Source organism: Triticum urartu, chromosome 3, assembly GCF_003073215.2.
Source record: "Triticum urartu cultivar G1812 chromosome 3, Tu2.1, whole genome shotgun sequence".
Classification (NCBI taxonomy): Eukaryota; Viridiplantae; Streptophyta; class Magnoliopsida; order Poales; family Poaceae; genus Triticum; species Triticum urartu.
Window position 1 is genome coordinate 267,776,815 of NC_053024.1, and position 14,606 is coordinate 267,791,420.

Genomic DNA, 14,606 nt, shown 5'->3' on the forward strand with positions numbered 1-14,606 from the left:
TATGATGACTTTCTATGAGCTGCTGCTGCTACTATATGACGATTTGCTATAAGCTACTCCTGCTGCTGTTATATAATGAATTGCTATGAGCTGCTCCTGCTGATGCTATATGATGAATTTCTATGAGCTTCTCCTGCTGCTGCTATATGATGAATTGCTACGAGCTGCTCCTGTTGCTGCTATATGATGAATTTCTATGAGCTGCTGCTGGTATATGATGAATTGCACACTACTGCTGCTGTATGATGAGTTGCTATGAGCTGCTGCTGCTATATGATGCTTTCAGGTGGTGCTGCTATATGATAATAACAAGCCACTTGGACCATCGAATTTTGATAAATAATTGTTATTCATTTAAATTTGGGTCATGCGTTCTTCGTTTAAATTAGGCAATGGGATCTATATGGAATACTTCGACCAAAGTAGATTGTGCCATGTAGATGGTATCTTTGTATTTGCATTTTGAACAAATAGTGATGGTCTGTTTTCCTATCATATTAATTAATGCATTGGGTTCAATTTGTGATGTTTGCAAGTCAAATTAATTTTCATATGGGTAGCAAAATGACAAAATATAATGCAATCTAGACTTTTCACTGATCATACCAATGATAAGCTGAAAAGGAAGGCAATGAAAAGAACTGGTTGGTTTATTACCTGGACCTTATATTCACAGGTGCTTGTTTTCTTAGATTACTCATAATAACCGTCACTGTCCCTAAGAAACTTGGCCAATAGAACTGACATACAAATAACATGTCACGATGATTGCAATGGAGGCCCAGTTCTTTTGCCAGATTCTCCCAGAATCTGACCCCTACCCAGATTCTTCTAGAATCTTTGAGCCCCATTTGTTTTACAATCCTATCTAGTTAGGGTCTAGTTAGGTAGGATTGTAAAACCAAAGGGGGGCAAAGATTCTAGGAGAAGCTAGAGAGGGGCAGATTTTGGGAGAATCCTGCAAAAGAACTAGGCCGGAGTAACCTACCATAGCACACTGTATAGGCTCACTGTTGCCTCTCCTTTTTTTGCGATGTTCCATGAAATTGCCACATACATCTTATACTTTTTCATTGCGTAACCCTATCTGCAAGTTGACACGACTAACTTCAGACACCTCTACATGATAATACATTTCATATCCCTTGCGCATATTTAAACCACCAATTAACGATTATGTGCGTAGCATAAACTAGCCATGACTCTGTGTGTTGGACTAGCACGCACTCTAAGGGAGCCTAATGTAGTGCATTGGAATTCCTACATGCCACCTACGATTTTGTGTAATGTACTACCTCTGTTCCTAAATATATGTCTTTGTGGAGATTCTAGTATTGACCACATACAGATGTATATATATATGTATATATATATGTGCATTTTCGAGTGTAGATTCACTCATTTTGCTCTGTATGTAGCTTATAGTGGAGTCTCTAGAAAGACTTATATTTAGGAACGAAGGTATGAGGTAGTATTATGTATGACATCTACATATCTAATTTAGCAGCCAGTAGTAGAAATCATTGTATGCACAAAGGGATTACTGGTCAAAAATCCTAGCAAAGCACGCTGGCAGGCACACAACAATACAAGAGAGAGAGAGACACACAATTACAAGATCATAGCAATGCCTCAGTCCAGGATCTTGGTTGGCCATGCTGTTAGATGCAGAAGAAACATAGGCCTTTTTAGTTTTTGCCAGCTGCATAACATGCAATAGCGACCTATTAGTATATTTGAAGTACATCGGGTAGGTGATTCTCGACGGGTTTAAAGGTGACAAGTACCTAGGCCATGGCGGTTGCTTGGCATCTAGCCAGACGGTGGGAATCAGGTTAGACACGTCAAGAGTGATGACGCTGCGCTGGCTGTCGGGGTTCGATAAGGAGATCTAGAATCATCGAGTAGGGTGTTTGTGGAGCGGCTCCGGTAGGGTGGACTACGGTGTGGGCAAAGAGGATATGAGGCCGTGGACGAGGGCGTTGGTGAAGCCGCTCAAGTGGTTGGGTTCAGTATGGTGTCGACAATGCGGATCTACGGCCGTGGACGGGGCGCCAGAAGCTACTCTGGTTGGTTCGACGAGGGTGCGACGAAGCAGATCTGAGGCCGTGGACTTGTGAGTTGCCAAAGCGGCCCCTGTAGGGTTGAGAATGTTATAGGTGAAACTACTCCGATAGAGTTGACGATGGTGTCGGTGAACCGGCTCCTGTAGGGTTGAAGAAGGTGTCGGCGAAGAGGATCAGAGGCCGTCGACGGGGGCGTCGATGGAGCGGCTCCGGGGGGTGTGGACGAAGCGTCTCCGGTGGGGAGTATGAAGGAGCCGCTACAGATGCGCTGCGGTTGACAAGAGTACCGGTGAAGCAGATCCCGCGGCGTGGACAAGGCCATCACTGAATGGGCTATGGTACAGTGGTGGATGAGCAGTCTAATTGTTTCTAGGGGAGGTGGGAGGGGTAAATGCGGCCACAGAAGCAGATCCGGCAAGGTGGACGCCGCTGACAGTGAATGGGCTCTGTTACGTTGGTGGATGATCAGTCTAGGGTTTCAAGAGGGGAGGGGTAGAAAGGCCGATGAAGTACGGACGGTGTGATGTAAAATGCTCTGATGTTGTGGAGTTAGTCGTTTTTGCGGGACGGGGAGAAGAAAGGGGGTGCCGTGTGGTGGGGGGAACCGGAAGTTACCAAAGCAGCCCCGACCTATTATGTAAATGAAGGCGGTACTGTAACTGTTGTTCTCCATGATTCAAGGACAAAAGGGGAATTTCACATGCTAAAGACTAGGTGGCGGAAATTTTAGAAGGAGGCGGGAGATTTTGCCGCCCGCGGGATCGTTCATATCCAGTTTCAACTAATTTTGGACAGTGCTAGCGGAAAGGTCATGCGAGACTATGTACATGGGGCACGCGTCAGTAGTTAATAACTGGTGTGAAGTCCACCCCAGAAAAAAAGATAATAACTCAGGACGATGCACCGATAACTTGGATGTTCACATGGGTGCGGCCAATCGTACGTGTGTAGAGGTGCGTTCACAAAAAAGGGATCAAACGCTCAGCCTATGTATTTCTCGTGTAAATAGATAATTTAGTGCCATTGTTTATTTACTTTAAACGTAATGCATTGACGTGTTATTGTAGAGGCGCACAAAAAGAAATGGATATTGTAGTCCCACAAAAGAAATGGATATTGTAGTCCCACAAAAGAAATGGATATTGTAGTCCGCTACTTAAAAGTGTTACCTCATATGATTACATAGCCTCCATTTCATAAATTGCGTACCCGTTGAATTCATATATGAATATTACATATATTACTTCATAATAGAACCTTAAATTGTCCAAGACTAATGAATTTGAATGCAATACTAACAATGGTGCATGTACATGATAGCTACATTGGTTGTTTGAAGAAACATCACTGTAACTTTAGCATGCACAATTGAAAAGTATTATTCAAAAAGAAAAAAAAAGTGATATGTGAGTGTCCAATCTTTATAGCGTTGAATCAATATTGTATCTTCGGCCATCATACGAAGTAGATATTGATTTATGTTCAAGCGATGCACGTCCACGATCGCTAGATAGTGATACGTGAATGAATTGTGCAATCTGTCTCACACGCATACATATCTTATTTCTTCATGGGCAGCGGAATCACACAGGCGCACTTCGTGTATTTCAGTCCCTCCACCAAGGTTAGAATTCGTCTTTCTATTCCGTCCTACAAGCCTCTCACACAAAAACACACACGCTCTCTCTATCGAACACGCCCACCCCTTTAATTCCGCCCACCCACCGCCACTAATGTCTCAAACTATAATTATGTCTCTCACACATATGCCTAGGGTTAACTCGAGTTCCGGAACCATATGAATACATACAATGGGATTCCAGCAGAGCACCTTTTGTTTTGAGATTTCACTCTCTCTCTCTCTCACACACACACACACACACAGAGAGAGAGAGACACACACACACGCACGCACGCACGCGCGCGTAGACATTGTTTCTCGCTTCATTTTTTCCGGCTCTTGCATGCACACCGTTTGTTTATCTCTGTGATGCTTGAAGTATGCCTCGCACACATGCTATCTACCTATCCCTTAATATAGATATGTGTCTAATGACCCACAAGTATAGGGGATCAATTGTAGCTCTTTTCAATAAGTAAGAGTGTCAAACCCAACGAGGAGCAGAAGGAAATGACAAGTGGTTTTCAGCAAGGTAATGTCTGCAAGTGCTAAAATTGTAAGTAACAGAGTAGTTTGATAGCAAGATATTTTGTAAAGAGCAAGTAATGATAATAGTAACAAAAGTGCAGCAAGGTAGCCCAATCCTTTTGAGGCAAAGGACATGCCAAAACAGTCGCTTATAATAAGGAAAGCATACTTGAGGGTACACGGGAATTTCATGTAGTCACTTTCATCATGTTAATTCGATTTGTGTTCGCTAGTTTGATAATTTGATATGTGTATGGACCGGTGCTTAGGTGCTGTTCTTACTTGAACAAACCTCCTACTTATGATTAACCCCTCTCAAGCATCCGCAACTACGAGAAAAGTATTGAGGATAAATCCTAACCATAGCATTAAACTTTTGGATCCAATCGGTCCCTTACAGAATAACGCATAAACTAGGGTTTAAGCTTCTGTCACTCTCGCAACCCATCATCTAATAACTACACCACAATGCATTCCCTTAGTCCCAAATATGGTGAAGTGTCATGTAGTTGACGTTCACATGACACCACTAAGGGAATCACAACATACATACTATCAAAATATCGAACACATATCAAGTTCACATGATTACTTGCAACATGATTTCTCCCATGACCTCAAGAACAAAAGTAACTACTCACAAATGATAATCATGGTCAAGATAATAGGGGTATTAAATAACATATTGGATCTGAACATATAATCTTCCACCAAATAAACCATATAGTAATCAACTACAAGATGTAGTCAACACTACTAGTCACCCACAGACACCAATCTATAGTTCCAGTAACAAGATTGAACACAAGGGATGAACTAGGGTTTGAGATGAGATGGTGCTTTTGAAGATGTTGATGGAGATTGCCCTCCCCAAGATGGGAGAGTTGTTGGTTATGATGATGACGATGATTTCCCCCTCCGGGAGGGAAGTTCCCCCGATGGAATCTCTCCGCCGGAGGGCAAAAGTGCTCCTACCCAAGTTCCTCCTTGAGACGGCAGAGCTCCGTCCCGAAAGTCCTCACTCTATTTTTCTAGGTCAAAATGACTTATATACTAGAAGATGGGCACCAGAGGTGGGCATGGGTGAGCACAACCCACCAGGGCGCGCCTGGGCACCCTGGCGCGCCCAGGTGGGTTGTGCCCACCTGGTGCCCCCCTCTGGTACTTATTGGCTCCAATTTTCCTCATATATTCCATAAAAAATCTCTGTAAAGTTTCAGCCTATTTGGAGTTCTGCAGAATAGGTAGCCTGACGTAGCTTTTCCCGGTCCAGATTTCCAGCTGCCGGATTTCTCCCTCTTTGTGTGACCTTGCATATTATTGGAGAAAAGGAATTAGAATTACTCCAAAAAGCATTATCATGCATTAAAACATCATAAATAATGGTAGGAAAACATGATGCAAAATGGACGTATCAACTCCCCAAGCTTAGACATCGCTTGTCCTCAAGAGAAAACCGAAATCGAAAAACATGTCCACATGCTTAGAGAGAGAGAGAGGTGTCGATAAAAACAAAATACGGACATAGAAGCATCATGTGAATTATTATAACAGCAACAAACTTTTATCATAGACTTCTCATGAATAAGTAACAATTCATCACACTATCGAAGTATAAAGCATAAACTCTATTAGAAACCAACAAACTATGTTCTCAGTCAACTTTGAACTACAATTCATCATCTTTTCAGGAAGGGTCACATATCAGAGCCTTTAGGCAAGTCCACATACTCAACCATCATTTAGTCTTCTATGATTGCTAACACTCACCGCATACACATGAGCAAAACATTTCAACCGGACACATAGAAAGATAGGGGCTTATAATTTTGCCTCCCAACGAATTCACCTCAAGGGTGATGTCGACAATAATAACTTATGCCACCCATATTAAACTAGACATATGTGCCTAGATCTTTCCTCACCACATGATGCTTGCCAAAGGAGGAAAATAAAAAGGAATAGAGAGAAAAACTTTTACTCTTGCATAAAAGTAAAAGATAGGCCATTCGTAGAGGGAAGTAGAGGTTGCAATGCGCTTATTTGTTTGTATGCTCAACCCCTTAGTGAAAAAGAATGTCACGTTGTATTGCACCTTATGATAGCAACCTTTATTATGAAGTCTGTTGCATTTATTCTTTGCTATCACAAGTTCGTACAACGCTCAATTTTCTCTTACACTAAATGATATCACACTTTTAGAAGCAATTTTATTGCGTTATTGCACCAATGACAACTTACTTGAAGGATCCGACTGAATCCTTAGGTAGGTATGGTGGACACTTGAAAAGAAGATTTGGGTTTAAGGTTTTTTGGATGCACAAGTAGTATCTCTACTTAGTGCAGAATTTTTGGCTAGCAAAGATAGGGGAAAGGACCACATGTTGAAGGATCTATGACAATTTACCTTCTATGTGAATATGAACAAACATAAATCATTAAGTTCTCTTCCTTGTCCAACGTCAACAATTTTGGCATATAATATTTTGATGGGGGCTCACAATGACAAAATATTTCCAGGATAGTGTATTTATATGTGAATCTTCTCTTCCCTTATTAATTCTTTCATGAGTTGCATCATTGACCAATGTTATATTTGTCAATCTCTAATAAAATTTTCTACTTATACTTTTCCTTATGTGGTGTCATCACCTACCATAAGATTAGCATATGCTCTTATCCATATATTTCCTTTCTTTCTATTGGGACATGAAAGCAAAGAAAGCAGAAAATCAAACTCAAACTTTATTATATATCTTGCACACGATTACAAGGATAAATCACTAAGTAAACTCTCGAAAAGAAAGGATCAAACTAAAGTTTTATTCATCTAAAGCAAAAGATAACTATGGATCGAACTAAAATAAGCAAAGGAAAAAGATAGTGGGGTGATACGATACCGGGGCACCTCCCCCAAGCTTGGCGGAAGCCAAGGGGAGTGCCCATACCCGATACTAAATTTTCTTTTGGTGATGAAGAAGGTGGTGGTGATGAAGTAGCAGCCATCCCGCCCTTCACGATCAAGATATTTTCCAATCTACAGATGACGCTCCGGAGGAAGATGATGTGCTCTTGATGCAGAATATTTCCACGAGTGAGATATTTATTTTGCACACGAACCATTTTGATGATTCGAAAGGCTTCAATCTCAGTCGGAGTAAGGTGAGCATAGTAAGGTTTAAGGATATCTTCTTCTTCGTCCTCAGCAGGCCAGACATGCTGGTAGCCTCCTTGCTCGATCTTCTTCTTCTCTCTTCAGCTCGATCTTCATCAACCAAGCATCCTCTTCCACATTGTTGGAGGAGGAACAAGACATGATGCCTGGCTCAACAGATCTTACTGAAAACAGCAAGAAAATAGAACACAAGATTTCCCCTTGATACGGTGGTCAATAGGTTCGGGGGGTATATAAAGATTTTTTATCTTGGGGAACAAGCAAGCTGTAGAAAAACGGAGTCCGGAAGGTATTTCCTAAATTTTGTTATATTCCAAAACTGACAGAAAATATTTTTGCGGATTTTTTGGAGTCCGTTTACTTACTGTATCATGTACCTCCTCTTTTTGACGATTCTGGAGTGTTCCAGAAGGACTCTTTAATGTGTTCTTCCGGTGTCATATTTTGGATAATATTACTTTCAACATCTTCGGGTTAGTACCTTCGGCATTATTTATTTTGATAGCTCCAGACCAATAGACCTCCTCGATAACATAGGGTCCTTGCCATTTGGAGAGGAGTTTTCTTGCAAAGAATCTGAAACGGGAGTTGTACAAAAGAACACATTCTCCAACTTTAAACTCACGCTTTTGAATTCTTTTATCATGCCACCTTTTAACTTTTTCTTTAAATAACTTGGCATTTTCATAAGCTTGGGTTCTCCATTCATCTAAAGAGCTAATATCAAATAACCTCTTTTCACCAGCAAGTTTGAAATCATAGTTGAGTTCTTTAATTGCCCAATATGCTTTATGTTCTAACTCGAGAGACAAATGACAAGCTTTTCCATTTACCATTTTATCAGGAGACATACCCATAGGATTTTTAAATGCTGTTCTATAAGCCCAAAGTGCATCATCTAATTCCTTAGACCAATTCTTCTGGGACCTATTGACAGTCTTTTGCAAAATTAATTCTATTTCTCGATTGCTAAGTTCAACTTGACCACTAGACTGAGGATGATAAGGTGATGCAATTCTATGGTTAACATCATACTTAGCAAGCATTTTATGGAAATCACCATGAATAAAGTGTGAACCACCATCAGTCATTAAATATCTAGGGACTCCAAACCTTGGGAATATAACTTCCTTAATCATTTTAATAGAGGTGTTGTGATCATCACTATTAGTTGGAATAGCTTCTACCCACTTAGTAACATAATCAACAACAATCAAAATAAGTGTATACCCATTAGAGGAAGGAAAAGGTCCCATGTAATCAAATCCCCAAACATCAAATGGTTCAACAACAAGTGAATAATTCATTGGCATTTCTTGACGCTTATCGATGTTACCTATTCTTTGACATTCATCACAAGATAAGACGAACTTACGAGCATCCTTGAAAAGCGTAGGCCAATAAAATCCAGACTGCAATACCTTATGAGCAGTTCTGTCTCCCGCATGATGCCCTCCATAAGCTTGAGAGTGACATTTCCATAGGATTTGTCCCTGTTCATGCTCAGGTACACAATGTCTAATAACACCCTCTACTCCTTCTTTATAAAGACGTGGGTCATCCCAAAAGTAATGTCTTAAATCATAGAAGATTTTTTTCTTTTTTGGTTATGTAAAGCTAGGTGGTAAATATTTAGCAACAATGCAATTAGCATAGTCAGCATACCAATGAGTGTTATGAGAAACATTTATTCCAGCTAACTGCTCATCAGGAAAACTATCATCAATAGGTAGTGTGATGCGGAGCATTTTATTGTCATCCCCATGGACCTACCATCGTCTCACCAAGTGCCAAGAGGACCTATGACACCAGCACGAACTAGATCTCTCGACACCAAGGTGACTTCCTTCCTTAGTGATATCACATATGATCCACTCGAGACATGGCTACTACCTATGTCCGGAATGTTGTGCATGATTAGGTACCAAGAGGACCCTCCCGAAGTTGCACTTGAAGACGGACAAGTCCCCAAGTTCAAGGAAGAAGAGAACCAATAGAAGGAGTCAAGAACAGCTCCCAGGACTCGGAAATCCGGCCCCTGGAGCATCGCCCACAACAACCGCCCAGCCACCAAGTACCTACAGGCCTCGGACATCCGGCCCAGCCTGGACATCCGGCCCGAAGCCCGGAAATCTGGCACCCTCTATCCAGAGAGCACCGAGGCCGACCCTGCCAACCCGGAAATCCGGACCCCTAGCCCGGACATCTGGCTCCTCGGGAAGTCCCAGACATCCGGCCTGACGCCTGGACGTCCGGCCCCGTCTGTCTGCGCACAGTAAAGGGTAGAGGCCCATGTACCTCTTCGCCCACCTATACTATATATACTCCTCCTCCTCCCTCTTTCTACGGTTAGCAAAGTAGTAGCTCATTAGAGAAGCTTTGCTCTCCACTTGATCCCCTTCTCCTTAGGAGTTCATGACCTCTACGGAGAAGATCCCCCAAGTTGATTCAATACCCCTAACGGGAAGACCCCTCAAGACCTCCTCACGGAGAAGAACCGGCCACTTGTATTGTCCCTTGTTGTTTGTGGATCTTGTATCTCTTTGTCTTTTGAGGATCTAGCACATGTGTGACCGTATCTTGTTGGTTTGAGTGATTTCTCCCGTGTTTCCCTTGTGTTTTCCCCTTGTGTTCCTCATGTTCTTCATGGGATCCGCTCCTTTCGTGAAAGATCGGGCATCTAGGGTTCTACCCTACATCATCTTGGTATCATGAGCCACGTTGATCACGATTTCGAAGGCTCCCCTCTTCGTTTTCTAGCCTTGTTTTATTGATGTTGTCCCAAATTCAAAAATTCCCCACAAAAATAGCCCCCCAATTTTTTGTGATTTGTTGGTGTGATGAAGTTTTGTTGGATTTGATCCGCGAATTTCGTGTGTACCAGGTAGATCTAGCTTTCCCCCATCTTTTCCACAATTTCCATCCACAAAATCTCTCGAATTTTGCCCCGGAATTTCGAATTCCCCTCAAGTTCATCAAGTTCATCCACGGATCCTGAGCCCAAGCCCCGGACTTCCGGCCACTGACAGCATCACTTCCATCCACCGCCCCGTTTCCCGCCTAACTCTCGCCAAATTTTGCTCCAGTGCCCATGTTCACTTCCGCATACCACCATCACTTCCACATACCACCTCCGCTTTCCGCAAACACCACAATCGCTTAACCTCTACCAATTACGACAATTTTTGACACATTTTTCTGTGAGAATTTGAGTTGTGGTTCCCGTGTCCTACTGTGTTTCGGCTATATAGGTACGGTTCGACATCAACATATCCATCGCTCATCTTCGCCACGGAATCATCATCAACAGCGACCACGGCATTACCATCCATCCTTGCTTACACATGATTAGCCCTCGACGACAATCTCGATGACATCTTGGTCTACTCCTTGCCATTACATTGATAACCACCATAGCCCAATTTTGCGTATCTTGCCTATCGATACTAGCCTTTGAGTATTGCTAGCAACGTGACTTGTGCACATTAGTGATCATAGATCCTATTGCATACTTACCATATCATCTTGGTACATATCTTGATATCATTTTTTGTGTCAGAAAGTTTTCATCGCATACAAAATTGCTATTTTTGTTCGTGAAGTTTTGCATGAGAAAAGAGCTCGAAAGAGAAAGAGACAAACAAGATTTTAAGCAAAAGGGAAAGATAAACAGAGAGCTTATAAGAAAGAACCATAGCATCATACTACATTAATATTGTCATACTCGATCATATTGGATCATATCATCGGAACACCATACATATAACATACTTGGGATAGAAGTCGTTGCATTTTTGCTTAGTAGGTTGTGCACAAGTTTTGTATCCGCCTATTGTGCAATCGTGCTAGCGTCTCTCTAGAGTCGTGCAACAATAGCATTTTCCGTGGGTTCCACATTTTCCGCTCATTTTTGTTTTGCACAACCACATTTATCTATCCGTGTGTGTGTTTCCGTGCACCATATCTTGCTATTGGTCTACTTGTTGCATTTGCAAATTTGTGAATCTTTTCCAACATTATTGAAGCTCACTAACAATTGCATCAAATTTTGTGCCACCATACTAACTGAGCTCCTCCTTAAGCTTTTACTTGTGTAGGTGTGAGAACCGACAAGAATTGGTACCAATTGTGCTATTTCCTTATTACACATTTGAGTGATCATTGATCCATCTTCAACATCGGTCAAGCTACATTTGGTATAAGTTCTTCTCTTTCTCCCACTCACATATTTGCTTGGAATGATGGATAGGCTAAGTTCTTCTACCAACCCATTCTTCCTAGAGCAAGACGATGACTCGAACAACTACGTGACCAAGCTCCACCTATTTGGCACACATATTTGCTTGGAATGATGGATAGGCTAAGTTCTTCTACCAACACTCCGACGACACCATCTCCGGCTCAAGTACTCCGACATCGAACACTCTTCAATGAGCCACACGTCAAGATCGCCAAGCAAATCACAATCCCCTACACTACACCGATCATCAAGAGCAACTTCGAGCGCAAGAGCATCGACATCATGAAAACCAAGCTACATTCCCGCAAGCACAAGAGCGGCAACCTCTATGACAACAAGAAGAAGAGCGAGTGCGGCTACAACAAGACGAGCAAGATGCCGAGGCACAACGTCAAGAACAATAACAACGAGAAACTCAAGCACTTGAGGCACAACATGCACTCCACGACACAAGCCGCGTCGTTGCCGCACGCAACCGCCATAGGAGCGAACAAGAAGAAGCACTTCGCGATGAAGTTCAAGAGAGGATTTATCAATCACGAGTGCATCATTAAGTTCCTCAAGCTCCTCAACAAGCTTGACAAGCTCCTACACACGCTCGACAAGAACCTCAAGTTCACCAAGAGCAAGAAGATAATGGAAATCCTTGACAACAAGAGCAACATGAGGTTGAAAATCCTCCACTACAAGGACTTCATCATTCCTGACCCCAACACAATGAAGAGCAATGCTACGGCAAGCTAAAATTCACCATGCCCAAGTTTTCCGGAAGCAATGATCCCGAATAGTACCTTTCATGGGCATTGAAGGTTGACAAAATCTTCCGTTTGCACAACTATGAGGAAGAGAAGAACAACGCGATGGCATCCCTTGAGTTTCATGATTACGTCCTCATTTGGTGGGAACAAGTCACTAAGCGCCGAGAGGTGAACCACCCATCACAACTTGGGCGCAAATGAAGGATGTCATGAGAGAACGTTTTGTGCTAACCTACTACAACCGCGACCTCTTCAAGAAACTTCAACTTCTCAAGCAAGGAACAAATAGCGTTGAAGAGTACTACAAGGAAATGGAGATTGCCATGATATGAGTCAATGTCACGGAAGATGATACGCAAACTATGCCACGTTTCTTGAATGGACTCAATCATCCTATCTAGATGATCGCCAACTTCCAACCATACTCGAACCTCATCGAGCTAGTGCATCAAGCTACCAAAGCGGAACGTCAAGTGCAAGATGACTTCAAGTATGCCAAGTTCTCATCCAAGTCCTATGGCTTCGCTAACACCCAAGTATGTCAACGACTCCAACACCTTCGCATGTGTCCCGGTAATCCTTGTTCCCAAGAAAGATGGTACATATCGCATGTGTCCTGGTAATCCTTGTTCCCGAGAAATTTTGAGCCCTTATGCAGTCCCGGTAATCCTTGTTCCCAAGAAAGATGGTACATATCGCATGTGTTCCGATTATCTTCCTATCAATTCTATTATCATGCGTTATTGTTACCCCATTCCACGACTAGATGATATGCTAGATGAACTTAGCGGAGCCACCATTTTCTCTAAATTGAAATTAAAAGTGGCTACTATCAAATACGCATCCAAGAAGGTGATGAATGGAGATCCGCATTTAAGACCAAATTTAGCTTATACGAATGGCTTGTTATGCCAATGGGTTTATCCGAAGCACCCGGTACTTTCATGCCAGTTATACATTTTGTGCTTCGACCCTATATTGGTGTATTTGTTGTGGTCTATTTTGACGATATTCTTGTGTTTAGCAAATCTCTCAAAGATCATGTCACCCATCTTAGAACTGTGTTGCAAACCCTTAGGAAAGAGCGCCTTTATGCTAATATGGAAAATGCCTTTTTGGTGTTGATAAGCTTGTTTTCTTGGGTTTTTTGTGTGTCTTCTAAGGCTGCTCATGTTGATGAATCTAATATCAATGCTATTAAAACTTGGCCCCAACGAACCAACTTGCAAAAAGTGCGTAGCTACCTTGGTGTAGCCGGTTTCTACCGTAGATTTGTTAAGGATTTTAGCACAATTGCATCTCCTTTACATGCTTTGAGTAAGAAGAATGCACCCTTTGTTTGGGGACCATCTCAAGATAGCACATTTAATGAACTTAAGAATTTGCTTACTCATGCTCCCGTGCTCGCATTACCCAACTTTGACAAACCCTTTGAAATTCATTGCGATGCTAGTGGTAATGGCATAGGAGGTGTGTTAATGCAAGAGAAGCACCCAATTGCTTACTTTAGCGAAAAAATTTCCGGAGCGCAACTAAATTACCCCATCTATGACAAAGAGCTATATGCTTTAGTGCGAGTTTTGCATGAATGGGAACATTATCTTTGCCCTCATGAATTTTTCAACCATACCGACCATGAAACACTTAAATACCTTAAGGGTCAAACTAAGTTGAACAAGCATCATGCTAAATGGAGTGAGTTCATTGATTCATTTCCTTATGTCATCAAATACATAAAAGCTAAGGAAAATGTTGTGGTGGATGCTCTTTCCCGCATATGCATGCTTGTCACCAAACTTGAATTGAATATCATTGGCTTTGAGCACATAAAAGACTTGTATGCGCATGATCCTACTTTTGCTTTTCCACATGCCAAATGTTTGACGCATACATCTTGGGAACGCTATTACATCAAAGATGATTATCTTATGAGAGCTAACAAACTATGCATCCCCGAGTCTTCTCTTCGTTTGTTACTTCTGCAAGAATCTCATGGAGGAGGACTAATGGGACACTTTGGACTCAAGAAGACATTTGCTACGCTCTCCAAGAACTATTTTTGGCCCAAGATGTTCCCCGACACCTTACACTTCACCAATCGTTGCTCTACATGTCGCAAAGCTAAGTCTATAGCTCAGTCTCATGGCCTTTACATGCCCCTTCCAATTCCATATCACCCATGGGAGATATTAGTATGGATTTTGTGCTTGGTTTGCCT